The sequence below is a fragment of the Euprymna scolopes genome, chromosome 30 (genome assembly GCF_053919585.1).
Source record: "Euprymna scolopes isolate OS-2025 chromosome 30, ASM5391958v1, whole genome shotgun sequence".
Classification (NCBI taxonomy): domain Eukaryota; kingdom Metazoa; phylum Mollusca; class Cephalopoda; order Sepiida; family Sepiolidae; genus Euprymna; species Euprymna scolopes.
Genome location: NC_136511.1, coordinates 101,848,836 through 101,876,335, shown reverse-complemented (window position 1 = coordinate 101,876,335; position 27,500 = coordinate 101,848,836). Strand labels below are relative to the sequence as shown.

The 27,500-nt window shown below is 34.2% G+C and overlaps 1 protein-coding gene across 3 annotated transcripts in view; it reads right to left on the bottom strand.

The window, feature by feature from the left end:
- The window catches only part of LOC145254915 (fatty acid synthase-like), a 158,325-nt gene extending 137,637 nt beyond the window's left edge, over nucleotides 1–20,688 (bottom strand). Inside the window, exon 1 of one of the 3 annotated variants that reach the window (XM_080113874.1) lies at nucleotides 20,286–20,688. The gene's annotated coding sequence lies outside the window, so the exon portion shown is untranslated. Of the gene's footprint in view, nucleotides 1–14,811; nucleotides 15,586–18,027; nucleotides 18,168–20,285 lie in introns of those variants that run through there. The other 2 variants (XM_080113875.1, XM_080113877.1) reach the window with 2 other exon arrangements.
- Between the last annotated feature and the right edge of the window lie 6,812 nt (nucleotides 20,689–27,500).

Genomic DNA, 27,500 nt, shown 5'->3' with positions numbered 1-27,500 from the left:
TATCCCTAATCCTAAACCAAACAATTTTAACCTTGTACTTAATTGGCATTTGTTGAAGAGAATCTGTTACAAAGATTGATGTTTGAAATACATACCATTTTAAAAAATTTTAAGTTAAATATTTGAAAAATTTAAAAATTGAAATCAAAATGAAACAATGTTCATTAAAAGTAACATTTAATTAGGAAGTAAATTAATTGCATTCTACAAATACATAAATTCTCCAATTAAATATTTGTTATTTTAAAATAAAAAAATTAAACTTCCTTTAGCAATAATGTTTTTTTTTTTACATATCTTAAGTTAACAATTAGAACTCCTACGTTTGATAAGTTCAAACTGGTTAATTATGTTTGACCTTCAGTGAATACTGGATTCAGTTAATTGACTTGTGCACTTACATACTGTGCTAACATCTCCCCCCCTCCCCCTAACTTCCATGAGTTACAAAGAGGGTTTGTTTTTAAACAAATCAACATAAATCTTAAAACAAAGTTTGGCAAATAACTCTTGAACCTAGTTCAGGGTTTTACATTGCGGGTGAAACAGAAGTGATTTTCCCAAGTGATGACTAGAAATAATAAAACACCTATATTTTGGTGATTGTCAAAATGCATGAAAAGATAAAATACTGGCTTGCTTTAAACTCGAAAGGTTCATTTTAACCCATTTTTAATGTATGATTTTTTTTATAGAAGTCACTCTAGACAACGCATGAAGCCACTTAATCTAAACAGCTAAATAGAATGAAAAAGGTTTCATACAAAAACAAGAGCTGCCTATTGACTTTAGCCACGAAAAGAGTTCTACAAGCCTGCAGTTCTTAGAAGCTACTGGAATAGGAAGATTCTTTACAATCAAGTACCTGAACATCGAACTAAAACTAGACCAACGAAACAAAAGATACAGGAAATAAATAGGGCAATTCTGAAAAAGATCGAACTTCTCAATTAGGAGGGGGGGGGCTTAAGGGAAGTTTGATTTCATTCAAGAAGGAGCTAAAATTCAATTTAAAATATTAATCACTTCTCACCATGGAGTAAAAAAACAAAAAATTTCTTTACAGATAAAAAAGTGCAATTTCTAGTCAATTCATTGTTGGCCAAGACGCCAACTAGCAACTTTAAACAGGTTTTTTCACCTTTCTATATCCAGTTGTACAGAGAAACGGGACATACATGAGAAGTTATTTTTAAGTTTTGTTTTTGGCATAGTCCCACCTACAATTACATAGTTTTGGAGACCACAAGAGCCGATCCCAGTTACGAAAGTGTAATATTCCTTTATACTAGTTAAAAAAAAAAAAAAAAAAAAAAAAAAAATCTGATCCGTTGTGTCAGTATGTCATATCTAAATATGAATCTGAAAGTTGACCAATTTCTCATACAAATGGTAAAATCAAAACACTATTGCAAGTTAATTCAACTTCATAAAACATCTTTTATATACTGATAATGTATATGCAGTATCAATCGCGAGGTTAACTAATTTGCATATTAGTTTTGTAAAAGGACATTTTATTAAATAAAATTTCAAATCTAATGTAAATAGATTCTTGTTAGTCGCCCTCTTTAATAATAATCAACCCTACTCAAGTTCATTACCGATCATGGTGTTGTCTCAGTCTATTCGACACTCATTAACCCTTATTCTTCCGTGATCCTTGGGCTTTGATAAGCAGTGAACTAGTAAAAAAAAAAAATATATATATATGTATATATTTTCTAACATTTTAATTTAATATGGTTTTGATTTTAATAGTTCTATTTCACAATACTTTGTATCCTGGAAAAATATTTAGCAGTTGTGTTTAAGAATTAAATTTTCTTTAGAGGGGAATTCCGACTTAAATTCTGAGCAATTTCTAAACTGCAGTTGAAACGGCAAATTAGTCTTTCTGTTCCTTGCAGTCACATTGAAAAAATAAATTTCTATCAAAATATTTGTTTATATGAATAAGAGTATTTTGAGTATCGCCCACATGGAGGATTGAACCTTCAACCTCCAGAAGAATGTAACTTGCAACTGAATTTTACCAAGTATTTTATCCACTTTTCCTACATCCTCAGCACAGGCGACATCCAGATACAATTGCGAATAACTTAAGACTTCTACCCAGTCATAACTTACCGAACGAGAGTAAGTCACCCTCGTAGATTAAATAAAGGGTTCTATTCAAAATTTCATATAGATTTGAGTTCAACACCTGAAGAAGTTTGGAGGTCATATCGACCAAAAATGTGAGATAACTCATGAGAACAGTAATCCAAATCTAAATATGAATCATCAATCGTTATCTCAAAAATTCAGAAACAAGGTTTTGTGTTCACAAAATTAGGAATGAAATGTTTATTTTAAATGTTTCAAGTCAGAAACTATGCTAAATGATAGTGAGCAATAATATCCAACTAGTTAATATGAATAACAGTTACCTACGCCACACTCCCTCAACCATCTTTTTTTTTTTTTTGTCAGCCGGAACTAGGGTGTACTGATAGTTAAGGGAAGGTTTTGTAACCGGATATCGTTTTTTTATAAAAAAGACTCTAAAAGTAGCATATCACTAAGTCCCGCCTCACTAACAAAACTTGAGCAAAATTACATGTCTTTTCTAGAGTGACAATTTTATCATTCCAGCTTGTATAGTCATATGTACAGTGACATGAGAAAGTAGTTTACTGTTTTGTATCAACATTTGTCGATAAGCTATTCAAAAGACTTTACTTGCTCAATAAAAAAAAAAATTTTTTTTAAATGCATCAACAATTAAAAATTATGGAGTCAGTCGGTTATCGGTCCATAAGTGATACTAAACAAAATAGGAAATTATACAGGTTACTTCAAGAATGATACAGATTCTAACAATCCATTTCCTTTTTCGAAAGAGGTCTTCGATTTGAAACATGCCTCAGTTGCCAATATCACATTGGATGTTGGGAATTGACTGTGGCTCAGTGGTCAATGAAACACCAACCTGGGTGCGCCAAGTTTGAATCCAGTTCGTTCCACAAAAATACATTCACTTAGGATGTTGGCAACCTTCATGTTCTCTCTTCTGTAGGTACCCGAGGTCTTTTATTAAAGAACTAGAAAGATCAATACCAACATAAAATTATCTGATTCAGGATTTCCCTGTAGCATTCTTTTGCGGTTTGCAAACAGCCAGTAGTTGCTTGGGGCAGATCTGGAGAATAGAGTAGGTTTGAAAGTAATTTGAAGTGTAATTTATGTAATTTTGTCATCATTGGGACAGATTTGTGACACCATGCATAGTCTTTAATGAAAGCAGTTTTCATTCATTGGTGGTAATTTTTTTTTTTTTTTTTCTTTAAAAAACAATAGTAAAGCTTCACTATGGTTCTTTCAAGGTGATTGATGAACATCCCAAGATAAAGAGACCAAAATCTTACCTGCTGATGTTTGCATCTTCAGTTGCTTTGGACAGCTTTCACCTGCAACTATTCACTGAGCAAATTTCAGATTTGATTATACAGTAATGTGGTGAATTTCGAAAACTCCTTTATATTGCATTGAAACAGTTGAAAACGAGGCCCTGAATTTTTTTTATCCATGTTTTATTTTTTTTTTATTAAGTTAGTAAACAGTCCTATTTTAATAGCTTGACAAATGTTAATACAAAATAGTAAACTACTTTCTCATGTCACTGTACATATGACTACTATACAGGCTGGAATGGTAAAATTGTCACCCTAGAAAAGATGACCTGATTCTATTTCCATTTGATGAAAACCAGTTTTCTTTTTGCAGACTATTGGCTAGTTGTGTACAAATCCAAAGAGCAACAGTAGCCTATCATGTCTGAAAGTGACAATGTTCACCGAGCAAGATTGGAGATGCGCCGCTGTACAGCTCATGCTCTTTACTGGTATAAGTTATGACAAGACCATTGCCAGCATCATCAAAATACAAATCTGGATGGTTCAATGCTTGAAGGCAACTAAGTTTCTGGCCACGGTTATGGTCTTTTTTGTCGTTTCAAGTGACAACCACATGCCACCTCACATCTTCAAAGTCGGCTTGAAAGTCAATGCCAAAGTGTACCTGGATGTGCTGAAGGAGTGCTATGACTACCCATTCCAGGCAGTGGTTGAGGCTGAACGTGTCTACATTGAATAAATGTCAATTGTACTACATAATCAAGTTACCTGAATTGATTTTTTCAATAAAGTTTTAAAGTGGTAGTGTGGTTTTCTTTAGGGCAGCAAATTTATTGTTCCACCCTGTACACTAGTAACTTTATGCGCGTTTTTTGTCATAATCATTCTCAAATGTATCATAGCAATAGCGTCAGTTATTACAGAGGACTTCAAACCTCATCAAAACCATATATTTCTAGGAGATTCTAGCAAGTATGGTTTTCCATATAAATAAAAAGACAATTGTTAATGTGCAACCACCTGGTGAGGAGCCAGGTCACATGCATACAAGATTTTAAAGGGAGCGAACAAAATTTAAAAAAAAAAAAAAAAAAAAAAAAAAAAAAAAAAGTGGGGAACCACATCTATGAAAAGGGTTGGAGTGACATCTGGTCTTAAACAAGAACGCTTTTTTATTTTTAAATGGAGCAATGAATTTATCATTTTAGCACAAAGCCATATAAAACTAAATTAAAACCTCATGCCTGAAACACGATTCGCAACAAATTAGTCAAAGAAATCCGATTCTCATGGACGTTTTGGCCGTGTTTCTAGCCTCATTTTTGTCTGGGGAAATTTTAATCACATGATTATGGTGTAAAACCAAAAAAAATTAATACAAATACCACTTATGGATTTAGTCTTGGAAATTGCTGAAACCGTTTACAATATAAAACGTACATACGTGTGTGTGTGTGTGTGTGTGTGTGTGTATATATATATATATATATATATATTTTTTTTTTTTTTGAAGAGGGGATGAGAGGTTTACGCTATTAAAAAAATCATGGAGTTGGTCGGTACAAGTGGTACTAAAAAAAACAAAATTATACAGGTTAAAATGTAGAATACGTTTTCCGGTCCCTGGTTAAGGTATTATGTTATTTGATTATATACATGTGTATTATATACTGTATTTTGTTACCAATTTTTAATGCCATATTCCAGGGTTCTACTGTATGTATACATACATAATATATATTATATTACACATACACACAAAGGACAAATATTAAATAAGCACTGGCTTAATGCACCTGGTTGGTACACAAATATTGCTTCCCAATTTCCCAAGCGTTTTTCCTTTAAAATGATTTATCGCCAAAAACATTTACTTTTGTGAATTTTTTTTGCAATTTTTTTCAGTTTTCATTAATAAAAACTAAAATTGAAAATTTCGATTGCATTATATATATCCTGGCTTGAGGTAGTTGTATCTAGCCGCACATGAGCTGTGATACAGCGAAACAGTACTGTATGTGGATGACAAAAAATATTTTATTTCTACGTTTCTTAAGATGGGGATCAATGAGAACTAGGCTTCTCATCTCGAGTTATTTCCCCAACGTTTTGGTCAATGTATCCTGTCGAACTGAATCTGCTTAGAATTTCAAAAGGAATTCCATATTTAATCTACAGGGAATAGCATTCTCGCGTTAGGTCAGCCATGACTGAATAGAAGTCCTTTGAAAAAATTTTTTTTTTTTTACCCTCTCAGCCATCAAGCGATGCAAGGGTTGTGGGGCTGAAGCCCCTTTCGTCAGTGGCTTTTGTCACTTTTCTCATTCCATAGCAGTCCTGACATGAATGAGTGAAAGACAGGGTGGGGGTGAGTAGAGAGTTCTTTGCCGCTTTCTTCTTTCGGCTCTTGCCTTTAGAGAAGTTTTGGGAGGCTCTGTTGATTGTTGCCAAACTTTCAACGTAATTTTCATTTCCCATAAATTACAGGACAAAAAGGCCCTACCCACCCGGAAAATTGTTGGTTTCCAGAAAACCACCATGAGAACGGATTGTTTTTTTTGTTTTTTTGTGGTACTATTTCTGTAAGAACTACAGCAGTTAATTTGTCTACCAGCGTGAAAAGAAAACTAGCAGAGTTCCAGTTCTCGTTCTCCCCATGTGATTCCTATCACTGAAAAAGATTCAGTCATGAGAGCTAGTTTTTTTTTTTTCTATTGACGAGTTAGTATTTTGTTCCATTTCCCGTTAAAGGGCAAGCAGGTCTTACCAACGACTGAAGTTATTTCAGAGAAACTCCCCTTCGAAGGACTTGTTTCAAGTATATAAAAAAAAAAAAAAATAGAAGATCCCAGAAAATTAAGAGCGTCTCAAAGAAAAGGCTAAAAAAAAAAAAAAAAAAGAGGACATTTTAAAGATCTATGTTTGCATGTTAATTTCCTTTCAGGTGTTTATTTCAAGTAAGCGAGAACTTTCCCATATTTTTTTCCTATATTTTGTTGCTATTGTTTGGACGATAAATTTGACTGTTGCTCCAGTCAATAGAACCAATTCTGGAATAGTCTCAACTAAAAACTATCTTTTACATATGCTATTTTTATTTTAATTTGTACTTGAGAGAAATTTAATCCTTTCTTTGGGAAATAAAAGCAACAGCATTTTTTTTTTTTTTTTTTTTTTATTTCATTCAATAAAATTTGGACTAAATTAAACTTGCAGGTTTTTATTTGCTCTTTCTTATTTTGCTTTTGCCTTTTTTCTATATTTGTTACCTAATAAAGCAAATTTTGTTAACGACCCCAAAATTACGTTAGTCCTAAATAATTCACAATTGTATTTTGAGTGTTGCCTGCACCGAGGATTGAACCTTCAACCCCCAAAGAGTAACTTACAACTGAATTTTACCAAATACTCTATCCACTATGCCAAAGGTCCTTGCTACCCCTGTAGATTAAATAAAGGATCCCATTCGAAATTCTGTGCAGATTCTGAGTTTGACAGAAAGATTTCCAAGTTAGACAAAATATATTTGAAGGTCGGAGGGTTACATGGACTGAAAGGTTGTAAAAATAATACTCGTCCAAAGAATCCAAATAAACTAACCAAAAAAAAATTTTTTTTTTTTAAATACACATTTTCAAGTAATGAGCATTTTACATTTCAAGATATTCCAAACCAACTGTTAGTTTACTTGATTATCTTTACGATTGGTGTTTTTAATTCACTTCCGGTTGTCCCATGTTAAGAGCATTTTTTTTTCAACATTTAAAAAAGCCCTTAATATGGCGAAGTGAAGAGGGGGAGCTTTCTTTACCTATTCTGTACTTTCACTTAATTTAATAAAGGTAAGGTAAATAAGAAAAAATGTAAATATTTCAGGAACTCTAGTTCAATTTTGTATAGTTGTCTTTTGGCTGTTATAACTATCTGATTTTACAGAACCAATATAGATATCCGTAACCGGGGGGGGGGGGGCTTATGAAATCAAATATTTAAAACAAACATTTCATGAAAAACTCACTTCACTTATCCCTCCCCACACTTCAGATTTTTTTTTTTGCTTCATTTCAATCTTGAAAAAAAAAAAAAAAATTTTTTTTTTTTTTTTATTCAATTTTCACCCCAAACAAGGCACAGTGCCACTTTGAAGCAGGGGGCTACTATTAGGGAATTAATTAGCGGGGTCATTATGAAGGGAGAAGAGTAGAAAGATGTTTGTTAACATTACATTTGAACTTCTGCATATCATTCTGCATAAACAGCATATAATGAAGCAAAAATTGCGCAATCAACTGAACATATGAGCCAGCATCGCTCGAATCTAGTGATAAGTCCTGGACGACAAACAATTCCAAGCTAAGCACAGAGACTGGAGATACAAGATTTTGGTAGAATAAAAATATCCACCCATGTTAAAGACTGTTTAGGCAAGATTTTTTTAATATTTTAAACAAAATCAAATTCATGTTTTCGTTTTTTATTAAATTTAATTGGATTGAAAATATCAGAATTCAAAATAAATTTCAGTTTAGTTTTTGTTACTTAGATTGAAAACAAACGGGGGGGGGGTACAAATACGCAACAAATAAACATAACCAAAGGCAATATAAGTCACTCTTCTATCTACCTGGATAAGTTCTTTAGTGTTTTAACTTAGTGTTTTTTGACTTGCAAACTATAGTATCAAGTTTCTGTTAGAAGGAAAAAAAAACAGCTTCTTTGCCGCCATAGAACCACTAAATACTAAAATATCAAAAATTACCAAAATGTTGGTAGAAACACAGGTCACCAATAGTGACAAATTGTTATGTTCTATCAGTATTTTGTTTAATTTTGCACCACCCCCCCAAAAAAAAATAAATACCAAATATAAAAACTAAGTCTGCATGGGAGCTACAAATAAACCATAAAATCAAAACCACATTTCTTGGTGGCATTTTATACTCACCAATCACAACCAAGGATTTATCTTGCATGAAAAAAAAAAAAAAAAAAAAAAAAAAAATCAATGGCAATCATTTAAAAAATTAAGAAAAATACCCTTGATTTAAATATTTGCCAATTTTACATGAGTAAATCTTTTAGATTAAAGCAATCTTATTTGTCTCACTTCAGTGTCCTTTTCGAGGGGGGATGGGCTGCATTTTCCCCCACATTAAATAACTACCTTGTATCTACTTTGGCCTCATGAGGATGCAAATAAATAGGCACTTTAATAGTTGTGGTGAGTGTAAAGAAAAGAAAAAGCCTTGGAATTGTTAAAAAAAATCAAAATAGCAATGAAAGTAAGTTAGCTTGTCTGTCAAATTTTAAATACTGTATCAAAACAGATACTACACTTTATTCGTAATCAAATGACAATCGTTCATGTTTTTAACCAAATTTTTTAAAGATTTGGAAGACCCAACGAATGTCAACTGAAAAGGAATTTTAATTGGTGCTTGTATAGATTACTGTTTTAGGCCAACGCATTTCAGGTGAAAACATTACGTACTTACGCGTCATGCTAACCATTGATACATTGTGTTTAAAAATGGCCGACCTTAAACTTTGTTTTGTTTTTCTGACATATCAACCCTTTTTGGGTTATTTAATGCCGAATCCAAAGATTCGGAAGAAAAAGTTTTTAATAGAATATATTTGTTGTTTTCACGTCGGTTTCTATTTAACCCATAGTTGGGACCCTAACAGGTACTACCACTCCGGGTCAGAGTGGACCTGGGAGCAATGGTAATTAAAGGGTGGCTCCACACTCCTCAAAGCCCACAAGCTGGGGCCTCACCACTGGATATAGTTTAAGGTCATATCCAGGACCCCCATTGAGGGACTTTTACCCTCTGCAGGGGGGGGGGCAGTCAGCGTATTCTAATGCCCCACCGACAGGGCCCCAGTTATTTTGGAAAAAGTTTTTATGCTTCAAGTTCTTTACATCTTCAAATATTTGTAGAGTTTTGTTTGGCTGTTTTGTTTAATCAGTCAGGAAGTGGGGGAGATAGAAAGAGAAATGGGGAGAAGGAAAAGGGGAAAGAGGAAAGTGTGGTTTTTGTTTTTAGTTTTGCAGAATATAAATTTTGCAAAAGGAAGTAGAATAACAAAAGGCATTTCATCTCAGGAAGCCAATATCTTCAGATTGGAAAATCTGGTAGCACCAGTAATTAAAATAAAGGGAGATAGCGCATGGGAAAATATCAGCAGCAGCAAAGGATGGGCGACTTGTTGAGAGATTAGCAGCATTTTTCTATCTTCCATGCACATGCATGCTGAAGTATTTTTAATTTTAAAAATAAGTTTCAGTCAATTATATGATGCTTGACTGAAAACCAAAGATGGCCGACAGATGTTTGCCGACAGTTTCCAAACTGATAACAAATTTTAAGGCATCAGGAACATTTAGTGGTATTTGTTTTCAGCATAAAATTGGACAAACAAAATTAAAACAATTTTCTTAATGTTATAATCTGAAATTATTCAATGTAAATAGCCTACAAAATGAAATCTTAAGTAAAAATTTGCTATGATTTTTAAGTCAAAAATTACTATTCAATAATTTAAATTCATATTATTCATCGAACTACTGTTCTCATCTTGTGTGATTTTTCACAACATTTCAGTCGATGTAACCTCCGATCTCCAGGTGTGTCTTGTCAAACTCGGGAATGTTTGTCGAACTCTGGAATTTGGACGGAATTTTGAGCGGAACCTTTTATTTACTTCACAGGGTAGCGTGCTCTTGCTCCGTCAGCCATTACTGGATAGAGGTACTAAGTAATTTGCAATTTTATTTTTTCAGTTGCCCACACTGAGGATTGAACCTTCAACAACAAGAACTTCAAAAACAAGGATCCATACATCGGTGATGGAAGAGAAGCTTAAATTTAGAAGTATTATAAGCAACAATCCACTTTAAGCCTAGGTATTACAGATAAAATAAGGCATCTGAAAGGGCATGATGATCTGTGCTCTTAGATGTGTTGCCATACAGCTGTATCATTTGCATAGATGTTGATAAATAATCTTGAAACATGACAAAGATCATGAAAGATTAATAGAGTTGGGAGATGGCCAACATAAATAGGTTGTTTCACCAAGAGTCATGTGACCAGCTAACATCATAGAATAAAGTACAACGGCACGGCTATGGTACCAATTACAAAGGATGATCATTTTTTTTAGTTTCATTTCTCAAATTGCAAAGTGATTTATAAAACTAGTCCAAAAGTGACTGTATTTATGGTGGGCGTGATTGGGCCCAGGTTAGAGACCTGTAAAATTTAAAACAAAACGTTGGCTAAGTACATAGAATGAGGATCTACAAATAGTATTTGGTAAAGATCCAGTCATCCGTCAGAAGAAATCCTTAAAGAATGAGAGAATGTTTATTCCATATATTAGCAAGCTCCTTTATGGGAAACCTGATAACACTATGCCCGCCACAGGTTTTTCATTTTTTTTTAAATATTCTGAGCAGACACTAATTCTATTTGATTGCTTAATTTGAATCGTGTGAGACAAAGACAGATTGCGATTGATGGCGAGCATAAAACGCTGTCTAGTGAGTTTGATTTTCAGCACAAAAGTTAATTTGTTGCTTACATAGTATTGGTCAGCCAGCATCACAATCCAAGGCACACCACTAGAGGTCGTACGCCAGTTTCAATATCTAGGCTCCACTGCTTCAGACACCCTCTCATTGGACGTAAAGCTAAACAAAAGGATTGGAAAGGCATCTACAACCCTCTCTAAACTAACTGAAAAAGTCTGGGAAAACAGGCACCTTACCACCTCCACCAAGATGACCGTCTACAGAGCGTGCATCCTCAGTGTTCTACTGTATGGGAGTGAATCCTGGACTACATACTCAACACAAGAGAGGAAACTCCAGGTCTTCCATATGAGGTGTATACGTAGGATACTTGGTATCACATGGCAGGACAGAGCGAGTAATACTGATGTTCTGCAGAGAGCGGGCATCCCATCCATTTACTCCCTACTGCGTGAGCGACGTCTTCACTGGCTGGGCCATGTGCGCAGGATGGATGATGGGCGCATCCCTAAAGACCTTCTCTGGCGAGCTTGCCTCAGGCTCAAGAAAGAGGGGGCGACCCCATCTTCGCTACAGGGATGTCTGCAAGCGTGACATGAAGGCTCTCTTGGTGGACAGGAATAAATGGGAAGCCTCTGCAGCTGACAGAACTGCCTGGAGGAAAATGATACGCCAGGGGATTATCATCAGGGAGAGGACCCTCCATGTTGAAAACGCCGCAAAGAGAGCTAGGAGAAGAGTGAGTGTACAGGCGGAATAGCCGGACGAAGCGGCAAATTGCATAACAACCTTCGTATGTCAAGGCTGTGGCAGACTATGCAAATCAAGAATTGATCTCTACAGTCACACAAAAGGATGCATACAGGCAACATCTTAATACGGCGCTGATCCATAGTCGTTTCGACTGACGGATGCCACACAGTATTGGTCACAACTGAAAATCGTATTCGACGTCAAAAAATAAACTTTAGACTTCCGTTTAATGCAGAAATAAGTATCCTGAATGGTTTTAATTTCATGTTTTATATCAATATTGGACACCTGCTATACTATGGATATTGAGCAGTTTTTCATTATATGTCAACTATCGTGGGCAACGTCGATAACCACAATTTCAAAATAAGAGAAAATGTGATCGCAAAAAAAAAAAAAAAAAAAAAAAAAAATATGACAACCCTCACACCAGATATTTCGGCAGAAGGGATATGAAGAGAGAAACTATTCTCCAGATATTGAGCACATTTTTGCCTGTGCACTGGAAGAGTCTCTAATCTAATAAGTCCCACACTATTAGCCAAGCTCCAATCTGCCTCACCGGCACAATCTTGCATCCCTGTGCCTGTTTTATCCCTGACACATACTACCAACTAACCTGACACATACTACCAACTAACCTGACAAACAGCAAAATCCCACCCCCTTACTGTTGAGGTCCCTGGATGCTGGAAAACTACTAAATAGATTCTCTCAGACGGCAAGGCTTTGAAATTCCCTCCCCTTTTCCTGCTCCTCTGACTAACCTGCAAATGTAATGTGAACAGGCATCCTGCTGTTCAGCTCCACACAGTCCCTTGTTAGGCATGATTTCAAATAGTAGCCCCTAATGTTCCCAGTAGCAATATGCCTTGTTCGGGAGTGAGAAGTAAAAAAAAAAAAAAAAAAATCTTAAAGACTACTTCATTTCAGCAACTTTCATTTTTACTTGATAAGACATTTATTTCCCTTTTGTACTTCACGTCTTATCAATGGTGGATCGACACACAATGATAAGATGGATTTTTATTTTTACAAATTCTAGACTATCTTCTATTTGATCATTTTTTTTAAATTTTGCCAAAGATACCAATTTCAACACGTTTACTTTCAGTTAACTTAGAATGCGATTTTTTGTGATCGACACTAAGCACCATCTCCCTCGAGGGGGGGGGGGCAACTAAGATTTAAACAATCCAAATTTTTTCATTTTCTTTGTTTTAGTTGAGAACGAGGCATCCTACTGGATGCGAGACATTCACCCACTATCTTATACATTGCAACAGAGAAAGCTTTTTAAAATTCTAACAGTTCCTTTAAGTGCAATTGTTCGTATCTCTCAAACTTGGTTCATCAGATGTCCGGTTGGTCCTATAATTATTGAAATAGAGAGCTTTCCAAGATTCCAGTTTTCCGGGATTTTTTTTTTTTCTTCATGTACATCAAAATTAAATGATCTTAGTGATGAACCTAACATTTTTAGAATTATAAAATAGTGTGTATAACCTCTAACTCTTCAGTCATGTCCAGATTCAATATAGAATCAAAGTCAACAGTTAATCGACAGACTTCGTTTTTAGAAAAGTACTAATAAAATAAATATTCTTAACCCTCCCCCTGAAAAAATTTAGTCCCAACAATCCCAAGAGCATCAGTTCGTTTTGGCAATATTAAATTTTCTCGTTCACGCTCCTATTAGAAATAGGTGTGAACCACTATCAATGGGTAGACTCCTAGACATAACTTATAATTCAAAAAGTCAAATTGCATTTTGACTTCATTAGTGAAAATCGATTAATTCGAATTAAAGCTTGGATTTGGTTCTTTTTATAGTATATTAACTCTTCAGGTTATTTAATGCTGAATCCAGTAATTTTTAATTACTATTCTTCAAGTCCTTTATATCTTCAAATATTTATTTGCAGTGCTTGGTTTGGTTATTTTGTAGAGGAAAATTGTTTTGATTGGAGAACCCGATTTAGTTTTGCAAAAAGAAAAAAAAATTAACATCAATGTCTGGTGCATTTTGGATCAGGAAGCAGATATTTGCAGGTTTAATCTGAAAAGGCAAGTACTGTCACTCCAGGCTAAAGTGGACTTTGGAGCAATGGTAAGCCACCAAATTATACCCAGGACCAAATTAATTAAAAATGATTTAATTTTTAGTGTGCAGTCATTTACATCGATTTGAAACATTCCAAGTTACATTATTTTGGACCATTTTTTCAAAATGGCGCCCGCCCGACACTTTAACACGGTAAGTTCAGGAAAAGGTGTTATAAATAATAAACTAGACAAAATACTATTAAAAAAGCACCGAATAGATGTCAACTTATGTCACAATAACATAATGAGCGAATTTCTAACAGTATTTTGTCGAGTTTATTATTTATAACATCTTTTCCTGAACTTACCGTGTTAAAGAGTGTCGGGCGCCATTTTGAATTTTCCAATACATCGGTAAACACTATGCTTTTCGAGCTGAATAAACATGTTACTGAATAAAAACACGAAAAATATATATAGTTTGGTAGAAAAGTAACTTATCTTGCCTTTGCTAACATTTATTTGTTATATATTTGTTTTTTTGACAACTTTTCGAATCTATGTTTACAGTAATACAAACCGAGAAATTAATTTTTCTTCAATTTATATAAAATTCATTAATACGAACGTTCGCTTTTTTCTTAATTGCTATAATTTACGAATTTTTGCTTTATGAAAATAAAGCAAAAATGAATTCATGCATTTCTTTTTACTACTGAAAATTATAACTTTAATAAAGGTGTTTCTTTTGTTTAACTGAAATACATTTCCACTAAGATTTAAATAAAAATAATGGGTTCATTATATTCAGTGATCATTATTTGATAAATACTGAAAATTTAATTAAAATTAGTTTCCTGATTTTGAGTGAATTTTCAAGTAAAGGTCAAAAACTCAAAATGTTTATACATTTTGAGCATCGGCATTCATTTTGCACATACCTTATATATATATATATATATATATATATATATATATATATATATATATATATATATATATATATTGTATGTATATATATATATATATATATATATATACACACACACACATACACGAATATTATCTACTTACCGAAATGAAACAATTCGTTGAACTTTTTTTTGGCAAGGCTACGAAATCGGCCGTCACCGTTTACTTCCTGTAAAGTGTGACGGAACAATAGCTCGAAGGAGTGAATATGCTGAATATGCGTCATTATTTCAGTTTAAAATATTGGTATTTTTTACGACCTGCCCCAGCATAGTATAAACACCCCCCAACCACCCCATGTTGTTAAGAATGGCTTTCGAGGTTTGTTAGGGCGTTTATTCCGAAAGCCGTTCTTAACAGGGGGGAATTGGGGGTGTACGTTGTAAAAATTTACCAAAATATTTATATTTTAAGAGAATCTCAGTTTCTGCTATCAAAGTTTTTGTTTTAATAACAAATGTTGCGATCTATCTACGACTTATAGGTTTTGGGGTGTGCTGAAAACGAATATCAAAATTTGAGACAGACAGGTAGTTTTCTGATTATTAAGACCTTTATTACTGAAGGTAATCCATTGTTTTCACTTGGCGATGTTTTTCCCAAATGAAAACTAATACGCATGCGTATTACAAAACATCCCCTCCCCATATTAAGAATGGCGAACGCAATACATTCGGGGGAAAGAGATCTTAATATCCAGAAAACTACTTATCTGCCCAAAATTTTAATGTGATATTCGTTTTCAGCAGACCCGAAAACACCCACTTTTTAGATTGACATCTAAATAATACTAATCTGAGTTATACAAAAGAAAAAAATGCTCAATGAGGAATACGAAAACACTTCCGGTTCCAGTAAGACTCCATTTTGTTAAAATCTCGATTCTAACATTTACACATCTCAAACATGTTCTTGATTACATGCGTGATATTAATAAAAGTGATCGCCTATAGTTTTTATCGCATCCTGTTTAGGCCGTCGATATAAATATTGGCAGACCTGAACGAGCTTTCCCCCTTCGCACCTAAACGAGCTTGCCCTCGTGCTGTAAAATTAATTCCTTTTCAATTTTTCTTATTTTTATTTTTAGATTATCGATGAAATAACTTTCATATTAGCAGGAAATTTTTTTTTAAAAGTTTATTCAATGAAACGTGGGAGATCACTTTTCAATTATAACCTATTAAATTGATACCCCAGTCTTTAATAAATTTCAGTTTGAATTATTACAATTTCTTTTCGTTTTTCCTTATAAATTTTACATATTACAATTTCAGTTCACACCACAGCTGAAACGTGACACCTAAAAAGGAGAGCTGTAGTCAGCTGTACTGATTATTGTCCGCAAAATCAATTTAATAGAACGTTGTAATTGAAAAATGATCCCCTACGTTAAAAGTCATTAAATAAACAAAAAGAAATCCTGGGCAAATGTGTATTTCAGCGGCGTGAATTATTTGACAAAAATTTATAAAAAATTTTATATAAAATACATTAGACTCTAAGGCTGTTTTATATAAAAATTTTTAATTTGTCATAATTTACGCCGTTGAAATACACATTTGCCAAATCCTGCTAATATGAAAGTTAAGTCTTATCGAGGATCCGCATAAAAGGAACATTAAGGTATTTTTTTTTAGATTAGGTCCACCTCCGCAATTTTCTTTTAAATGACGACTTTTATAAGTTTTCTAATATGCTGAATACGGAAATCGCATTGAAATTTTGCAGAAATAAGCAGTTATCGAGATATAAGTATTATGCAGTGTATTTAGTGGCCATCGTTTTTACGCGCGTGCGCGCGCTCCATAAACAAATCTACGCGCGTAACAAAGATGGCCGCCAAAGAATACAATGCATAATACAACTTTTTATATCTCGATAACTAATTATTTCTGCAAAATTTCAAGGCGATTTTCGTATTCAGCATATGGCCGAAAACCTTTAAACGTCGTCATTTAAAAGAGAATTGTGGAGGTGGAACTAATCTGAAAATTTATCTTCAAATATTTGAGGAAGGTTGTTGAAATTGGTTTATTTTTAAAATATTTTAAAATTGGATGCGTTAGAAATAAATTTGTTTTCCACCCACATTTTAAAAATGTGGGTTAAAATTATAATTTACTTAAGTTTCAAGTGGTGTGGTGGTCAGATTTATACTTTTAAAATTAAAGGGTATTTTTAACGAGAGTACCCAGCGTAGTATAAACACCAACATCCCCATGTTAAGAACGGCTTTCGGAATAAACACCCAACCTCGAAACCCATTCTTAACATCGGAACATGGAGGTTGGGGGGGGGGTATACTACGCTGGGTCGCTGGGTACTCTCGTAAAATATACCAAAAAGTTTAGAATTTTAACATTCAATTCAAATTAAAAATGAAATAAAATGCCCTTCCCTCTTCCAATTAACTAGCAGTGGGGACGACGGACGTGGGTACCTAGGCTAACGTCACCCATAATTATTTCCGTATTGTTATGTCCGCCACTAATCAGAGTCAAAGAGTAGTCTCACGTGACTCCAATTAATCAATGACAACCATTGAAGTATGGCCCGTTCAAAATACTGGGGAAAAAAAAAATGCAAGTTGGTGTTTTTTTGCGTCTGCTCTAAATATTTGCCGATTTTACAATATCGATTTCTTTTCGGTTACACTTAAAAATAAATTAATGAAGAGGTAATATCTTATACTATATTTTGTCTTTCGATTACTGTCAGTGAAAGAAAACCTCCTAGAAGATAGCAATTTTTATTTTTTTATCCCAATCCAATTGGGGGTACTTAGAGCCGACATAAAACTAGTTTTCATTTTTAAAATATTCAAAGATTTTTCGATCCCAAATGGTTTTCAGTTCGAGTCACGCGATATAAATCTTGATCGTGATTGGTGGCGGGCATAAAGAACGCTACCCAAATACAGAACAAAAAATCGGAAACAAAAAATAATCGACAAAATTAAAAGGTGTGACAAATATAAACGGGACTAAAGATCGGTCTAAAATAGTTTATTACATTCGATTAAAGTTACTGTATATAATGACACCCAGAATGTTTTTAGAGTTATTACGTAGTAATAGGGAAAAGGACGTGTTTAATACTTTATCTTTATCGATAAAAAAAATACATTGCGTACCTCACGATTCCATTTTGTTAAAATCATGATTCTTACGATAGCATACGTAATAGTAATACTAAATAGTTAAATAAATCAATAGTTGAGATTATATATATATATATTATATAACATCAACTATTGGTTCTTGTTTAGAATTCGACTAAATTAAAGTAAAATTATAAAAATCGTTATGTACGTACCCGTCATGGATCGAAGAATTATTGCAAGAATTGTGTAAATTAATAGTTTTGTCAACTAAGAAAATCAAGTTTTATTACGAAGCGATGCGCTTTATTTTGATCCGCCATTGTTTAATAAGGGGAACAACTCAATTCGAACTAACGAGATCCAAATTAGCTTGGTAATAAATACAATTTAATCGTAATAAATACAATCTAATCTTAAAAACGCAAAAATTTATATAACTACTTGATCAATTAACGTGATTTTCTTAATATTTCATCTTTCATGACGAGTATGTATATCAAAGATTTACCCGATTTTTCTTGTATTTTTGTTTAAAAGTCAATTTTTAAATCCGGGCCCCATTTTTTTTTTAATTTTTATCCCATTCTCACCGTCAATCTTTACAATTACCAACGTGAGATATAACCATCCCTCATGGAGCAATGGACATAACACTAAATAGTTTAAATACATAGATAATTAGGCCTGCAAATTAAGTTTTTACTTACACAGCAAAAACGAATTTGCTCCGTTAACTTGTGACGATTTAAATTTTTTCATGCTCTTAGGCGCAAAATAAACAAGTTTTAAAAAGCAAATAAAGCGGTTAAGACGTAACTAGTTGACAACGTAACGTCGCAAAACATTTCAAATTTATAAAAATGAAACAAAACTATTTTATTTTTTATATTTATTTCATAATACAATTGAATACCAAAAATGTTTTATTTATTCCAAAATGTGCGATGAGCTAGATATTTAAACGGGCTCTATACTATAATTGTTTGCGTTAATTAAAAAGAGACGGACACATACCACAAGATTAGAATTGGAAAACAGAATCTTCGCTATTTTATTTTTTTTTTTCTTTCAATACAGGCAATATAATTACTACATGTACACCATAGTAAATTTAAAACAAAAATTTAAAGTTATAAACGAGTTAAAAATTACAATAAAATTTTTTTTTCTTAATTCGTTCTTTTATAAGGAGGCCACGTGTTCAGTGACGATGTTGCGCAAAAATTCAATTATTAATAAACCAATTTATTTGGAATATAAATTGTTTTTATTATAAAAATGTAAATATGAAAAATGTTTAAGGCTGGGTTAAAATAAATATTATATTATTAAGTGATTTAGGAGTTGGGTATTGCAAAAATTTAATTTTTACATAACGAGTTCATGGTTACGTTCAACAAGAATTTCATTTGCCTCGGAGAGTCTAGTAGTTTTTGCCTGGATTTAAAAGGAGCAAGATGCTTGTCAACTTTTTTGGTAAATAAACTGTTACTAATTAATTTAGTTTTAAATATTTAGCTACGGCATTTTTTAATTTTTTTTTTTTATAAGAAATAACGAATTTGCCGCACCTCTTAAAGAGCTAACTTTCACTTAAAAAGGATTTATTTTACCGTCATACATTAGTCTACATCAACATATAAAAAAAAAGGTGCTAATGCACTTAGTGATCCGCGCTATTTTTTTAAATCGTATTTCCAAGTTTAAAGTTTTATAGTGTTTTTTTTTTTAATTTAATTGTAAGGTTAAAGTACAGAATAGGTACAAAACACCCTCCTCTCCCCATGTTAAAAATGGCTTTTTAAATAACGTTATTATTTCAGCACGAATCAATAAGTGCACTCACTGCCCACTGCATGGCATGAGTACCAAAAAGAAATTAAAAAATAAAGATTATGACAATATTCGGTGTAGATAAATCGATGAGGACACTGCCGGAAAAAAGGCCTTTTTGATAATAGCACGCAAGAGGGTACTTCTACAGAGAAGGTACCGTGCTATTTTTTAATAGTATTTTTAAGTGAAATCCAAATTTTACAGTAACTTGTTTATTAAATTGGAGAACACCTTCCCCATGTTAAGAATGGGTTTCTAAATAACATTATTTCAGCGAAGTACTGTCTCTGCATAAGTACCTGCGAGAGAAAATACGAACTTAATAGAAACGGGAATGTTGCCATTGTTCGCAATTTAAAGGCTTTAAAGTCATTTAAAAAAATGTCGAACGGGATAAAGTTTCCGGACATTATAGCTTTTTAAAATGCTAGTCCATGCGGATTTTTTTTTTTTTAATCAAGTGTTTTAGAAGCCTTTAAACTCATCTAGTGAAAGGTGGTTAGAATAAAAGATCAGAAAAAAAAAGTATTTTTCATTAAAAATCCAAAAGCATTACACTTTTTTTTTTTTTTTTTTTGCCGCGCTTCTATTGTATTAAAGAACCAAGAAAAAGAAAACCAAATGAAAATCTTACCTTGGTTATCAGGTATAAGCCAGGGTAGGCCTTGTTATTATGGTATACCCCCCTTAAATAAAGTACCCCCTTTTTTTTCTATCACGGCGAGTCCGAGACGACAAGTGACTAAACTACGGGTACAAAAAAAAAAGCAGCAGCAGCGATTTTCCCCCTTTTCATTTAAAGCGAACGTTTTCCCTATTACAACTACGGAGGCTCCAAAAAAAAATTTTTTTTTTTCCCCCAGCTGTTCTTACAATATATATTTAAATAAAATTCAACATAGGCAAATATATCCGCCAAATGGTTTTCAGTTGGGCGCGGCTTTTACAAATTAAATAAATCGACTCGCCGTTCTTTTGTTTTTAAAACCATTGCCTTTTTTATTACTGTTAATCATTTTCTGTTTTAATCATGTCCTAAACAAAATGATAGAAATTTATAAATTATATATTTTATAGTTTTTGAAGCGTTTGTGTTGTTTTAATTAAAAGAGTTTAAAATAAGTATTTACCCCCCTCCTTTCTCTCTCTGTAGCAATTGGTTCAATATAATAGAAAGAAAAAATAAAGCCAGAAAAAACTGACCACTAATTATTATAGTAAAAAAATAATTATATATATATATATATATATATATATATATATATATATATATATATAGTTATCATTCCAAAACCAGAAAATATATTTATTTCACACTTATAGTGTGTATATATATATATATATATATATATATATATATATATATATATATATATATATATATATATATATATATATATATATATATACACTATAAGTGTGAAATAAATATATTTTCTGGTTTTGGAATGATAACTATATATATATATATATATATATATATATGTATATATATATATATATGTATATAACTACTTCATTTACTCACATAAAATTAATATACGAAAGTATAGATTTATGTGTAAACTTTAAGTATTTACTTCAAAAGTGCTCAATACGTAGGTAGAGCTAGTTAGTAATTTGTATCGCCATATATATATTTTATAAATTACTATATATATATATATATATATATATATATATATATATATGTATATATAAGAAGTGAGAGATGAGAGTTCAATGTTAAATAAAAAATATTATTAACATCAGATCAATAAGGAAGACAGAAAAGACAAGAAAAAACCTCTTTAGGCAATGGCGTTTTGAAGCTAAATGCTTCTCATCAGAAGAGGAGAAACAACCAGAATTATAAAATCTAGAAAAAAGCTGTATTAACGACATCAGCTTAGAAATGATGACGAATATACGCATACAATAGCAGGAAATTGAAAATGTAGGTAATAATAAGAGAGGAGAAAAGGGTGGGAGAGTAAAGAATATATAGAGAGAGGTTAGCAGAGGGATGTAAAAAATATATATACAAAATAAAATTAGCAGTAGAGAAAAAAAATATATAAAGAAATATAAAAAGATAAATAATGTAAAAATAAGAAAAGAAAAATAGTTCAACTTTAGGAAAAACAACCCTGAGGACATAAAGCTGATGGTAAAAGATCCATAACAAACTCCTAACAAACCGTTCACCTGACGAAGGCCGGAGGGCAAAACGGCCGAAACGTTGTGACAATAACAACCAAGATGAGGAAGTCAGTCCGACAAACTCAATCAATGAAAACAACTCATCTCAAAAATACAGACAATTACTATCGAATCGGTACGGACCCGACATTAGGATTGAATGGCGACACCTAGAAAAGCGTCATATGAAACTGGCAAGACTCGCTAACCATCTAACCTTCCTGTACAGATGTAGAGACTTAAAACTCATACCAGCAGGGTTGACATTAAAAACAGCAGTGGATTCCAGGAAGGCACGTAGAGTCGCGGAAAGGGCAGGGCATGCCCTCGTTCGAGAAAGGATCCAACACACCCGCTGGAATAAACAAAAACTAAGGAACGAAATCTCCAACACCTTAACATCGTTCCTTGTCAAAGTGACCCAAGAGGAAGACAGGGTGAGAATCCAATCAGATCTGGATAAATCGTACAGACAAGAATATGAGAAGGTCAAAGGACGCCAAATCAAGAAGCTCACAAAGCTCAAAGACCAGAGGATTGTAACATCAAAACACCGCTCACCTGTGAAAGCGGTCATCAACCTCAGCAGCCGCCAACTGAGTCACTCAGAGGAAGCAGTACTAAATAAAGGTCTCAACTTCGCAACAACAACCAAACGCGTTCCATTCTTAGATATCATAACACACATGGAAGATATAGCCCTGAGAATCCCATCAACCCAAGGTGATGAAATAAGATGGAAAGTGAGACAAGTACTCGAGAAAGCCAAGCCTCCTAAATCAAACATCTCTCGGGAAGATAGGCTGGCTATAAGAAACCTACAGGGTGACAGCAGTATAATAATTCTGCCAGCAGACAAAGGCAATGCTACTGTGGTGATGGACATGTCGGAATACTCTGAAAAAATGGCAGGCCTAATCGCAGATGGTAGCTACGGTAAAATAAAAAAGGACCCAACTTTGAAAACCGAAAGAAAGCTGTTACAAATCCTTACGAAAAACAAGGAACACATCGCTCCGATGAGATATAGACAGCTGGTCCAGCATTGCAGTAAGCTACCACATATGTACGGTCTCCCCAAGATACACAAAGACGGTATTCCACTCAGACCCATAGTGAGCTGCCGAGGCTCAGCATGCCACCCACTGAGCAGGTACCTTGTGGATATAATAAACCCATTAGCAGGCAAGTCAGCAACACATGTAAAGAATTCTGCCCACTTCACGGAACTGATCAAGGGAGCACCCATCAGTACAAACCAAATGGTAAGCCTAGATGTGGTTAGCCTGTTCACTAAAGTCCCAACTAGTGAGGCACTAGCAGTAATTCAAGACAAACTAGCTGCGGACCTCTCCATAGAAGAGCGCACATGTGTACCATTGCCAAACTTAATGGAAATGCTGACATTCTGCATAGAAACAACCTACTTCAGAATGGGTACTGACCTATATCGACAAGAGGAGGGACTAGCTATGGGCTCGCCATTATCACCAGTGATGGCGAACATATATATGGAATACTTCGAAGACATGGCCTTAGGTTCAGCTCCCTTAAAGCCCACCATGTGGCTAAGATACGTTGATGACACCTTCATACTCTGGCCCCATCAGGAAGACATCCAGGCTCTCCTAGATCATGTGAACTCAATAAGACCATCGATACAGTTCACAATGGAGAAAGAAAAAGATAACCAACTGGCCTTCCTTGATATACTCATATCACGCACAGAGCATGGGTTTAAGACATCCGTATATCGCAAGCCTACCTTCACCGGACAATACCTAAACTTCAACTCCCATCACCCATACAGTATCAAACATGGAATCGCACGCTGCTTACAACATCGAGCAGAGACAATAAGTAGCGACACCATTACATACCACCAAGAAATGGTCAGGTTGAAGAATACCCTCCGTCGTAACAACTACCCCGATAGCATACTATCCACCAGACGTGTTAATAGTATAAGAGAAGAGAATGAAACCCAAAAACCTCCAACGGTCTGCCTACCATACATACGAGGCATCTCCGAAAAGATTCAGAGAATATGTGCCCCCTACAACATCAGGACGGTATTCAAAAGCGAGTCAACACTCAGACGACACCTGGTACGAGTGAAGCCCCGCACGGATGAGAACATGACCAAAAACTGCATATACTCCATCCCATGCAGTTGCAGAAAGGTTTACAAGGGTGAAACATGCCGCCCCCTTAAAGTACGGGTGGAAGAACACCGAAAAGCGGTAACTAAAGGGGAGACGGAAAAATCGGGTATAGCCAACCATGTCTGGATGGAGAGGGGGGATCATCGCTCCCCTATGGGATGAAGTAAAAATAATAAACAGAGAGACCCACTGGAAAGTGAGAAAACTTAAAGAAACAGCTCACATGCTCGGACATAACAACCTACTGAGCAAACCAAGCATAGAGCTGAATGCAATTTGGACACCTCTGATAGAGAGAGAAAACCTTGAATAACAACATAGGTTTAACATTAACAAAAACCAACTAAGAATTGTCCTAGTGACATATGGCCGAGTGGTCCTAGACGTTGTATCAAAGTTTACAGTTACCCAAAGGTGCTGAGTTCAATCCTGAACGAAGGCAGTGAAAAAAGTAACATTGAAAAACAGAGAATCAGCAACTATGTCCCAAAGCCTAGCTGGAGTCCGAACACGGTACCCCCGTAATAATAATAAAGGGTTGGGTTCGAGACTCCTAACAAACCGTTCACCTGACGAAGGCCGGAGAGCAAAACGGCCGAAACGTTGTGACAATAACAACCAAGATGAAGAAGTCAGTCCGACAAACTCAATCAATCAGTAAAAGATCCATGTTGGAAATCCAGAACTTTGGTATCCGTAGCAGATTACAGCAGACCAGTAGCTAAATGACCAGAGATCGAAATAAATGTATGCATGTGTAAAAAAATGCAACAAGCAAAAACTGTGCATACAAATCAACCAAGATGACTCCACGAGGCCTTGTTGATTGAAAGATGGATCAAATGAATTGAATGAAAGATGAAGTCATATATTCAGATCGCGATGAGTTGAAATAAAAGGATGGTGGTAAATGATTCAGGTGGGTCATAGCGTTCTTAAAATCTCGGCAGGTAATTCCAACAGAAAATTAAATTTTCTGTGTAGCAAAAATATCCAAAAAAGCAATATGGCTCTCATGACCGACCAAGTTAAAATGAATAAAATTAAAGATTAGAAATTGTAAAAATAAAATTTTAAAAAAATATGAACAACCAACAACTACATACTGAACACTCCGGCTTCGACAAACTTCTGGGACTGACCTTTACTCCTGAAATAGGACACATTTGCCAATACTGGAAAGATAGTGGGATTATTCTACTGCTCTGGAAAGTATCTCACTCCCGACACAATTCTTCACTTGTACAAGAGTCAAATACTGCCTAAGATGGAGTACTGTTGCCACATCTGGGGTGGAGCCCCTACAAGCACCTTATCCTGCCTTAACAGGATATAAAACCATCTTCGAAATTTAGTGAGCGATGACGTTTTCACCTTCTTACTGAATCTTTCTCACAGAAAAGACAATGCAAGTTTATATCTGCTCTATTGATACTTTTATGATACGTGTTCGACTGAACTCCAATCCATGGTCCCTCCCCATAAAATGTTCACAACAAATACTTGCCTAGCCAAAACAACCACCAACAACTTTCTCACTCCTTATCTGTACCCAAAACTAAGAAAAAATTCCATGAGTAGAGTTTTTGTCCTTGAACTGTCCGTCTGTGGAATGCAATACTATTTGTCTGCTTATCAGCTGACTATAACGTGATCATCTTCAAGTCTAATGTGAATCAATTCCTAATGAGTTATCCATTTAGATAATCCAGCCCTACTTAAGTTCCACTGTGACTGATCTTGTTTCACCATCTACCTAACACTTAACCTTTATCCTTGAGTGGTTTACAGACCTTGATGACCTTCCGAGTAAAAAAAGTATATATATATATATATATATATATATATATATATATATACAGTGATGATCATATTTATTGGCACGGTAAAATAAAAGTTAAATTTTGTCTAATAAATTCTAAAAAAGGGATTAAATTAAAGAAAATAACAAAGTATATTATGTATTTTTAACTGGCCTTTCCGATGCAGCAATCGGATTTTAGAAAAAATAAATAACAAAAGAACAACAAACATAATTGCAAAAAACCCTTGTTCAAAATTATTGGCACGATTTATTTAATAATCAATTGTATAGCCTTTGGCCTTGATTACCTTCCTCAGTCGCTTTTCATAGTTTACAACCAAGTTGTTGCACTCTTCAGTAGTAATTTTAGCCCACTCTTCCTGACAATAATCCTCCAATTGAATAAGATTCTTAGGCTTCCTTTGCATTACCCTCAATTTTAATGTTCTCCATAAATTTTCAATTGGATTAAGGTCTGGGCTTTGTGATGGCCACTCCAAAACATTAATATGATTGTCCTCAAGCCATTTCTTAGTCAGTTTAGCCGAATGCTTTGGGTCATTATCTTGCATGAACCACCAACGACGACCAAGTGAGAGCTCTTTAGCAGAGTCTTTCAGGTTTTCATCCAATATTTTAACATAATCTTCCTTTTTTATGCTACCTGTGACCTTAAAAAGTCGCCCTGGTCCAGAGGCAGCAAAGGATCCCCAAAACATCAAACTGACTCCACCGTGCTTCACTGTGGGTATGGTGTTCTTAGGCAGGAAAGCTTCGCCAGATTTTCTGTAAATATAAGACACTTTATTATGGCCAAATAACTCTATTTTCGTTTCGTCAGTCCATAGAACACGTTTCCAGAATGCAACATCTTTATCAATATGACGTTTTGCAAAGGCTAGCCTTGCTTTCAGGTGCATAGGCTTCAATAAGGGAGTCTTTCTCGGACGACATGCTTTTAAACCAGCTCTCTTCAAAACTCTACCAACTGTATGTCGAGATACATTCACTCCAGAGGTGCTCTGTTCATCAACAATCTCCCCAACAGAGATCCTTGGGTTTTGTTTTACTTGTCGAACAATTTTCCGTTCATCTCTTGGGGAAAGAATCCTTTTTCTCCCTCTACCCTCTAAACTCATAACGTGGCCTTGCGATTTGAACTTGTTTATTATGGCTCTAACAGTGGATTTGGGAAGGTTTAGCTTCTTTGAAATCTTATCATAGCCCTCCCCATTGGTATGGCATGCTACAACAAGCTTCCTGACGTCTTCGCTGTGTTCCTTAGTTTTAACCATGGCGATTGAAAATTATAATTTAGTCACTTATAATAGTTTAAATAAATCGCTATCTAAAAATTATCTGAAAAAAATTATTCACTGAATTAGCGTTAAACAAGCATAATATGGCTATAAAAAGTTCAGAAAGCACGTAAACCGGAAATTGATTGATATTATACTGATACTAAAAGAAAAACAAAGCCGTGCCAATAATTTTGAACAAGGGTCTTTTGCAATTATGTTTGTTGTTCCTTTGTTATTTATTTTTTCTAAAATCCGATTGCTGCATCGGAAAGGCCAGTTAAAAATACATAATATACTTTGTTATTTTCTTTAATTTAATCCCTTTTTTAGAATTTATTAGACAAAATTTAACTTTTATTTTACCGTGCCAATAAATATGATCATCACTGTATATATAT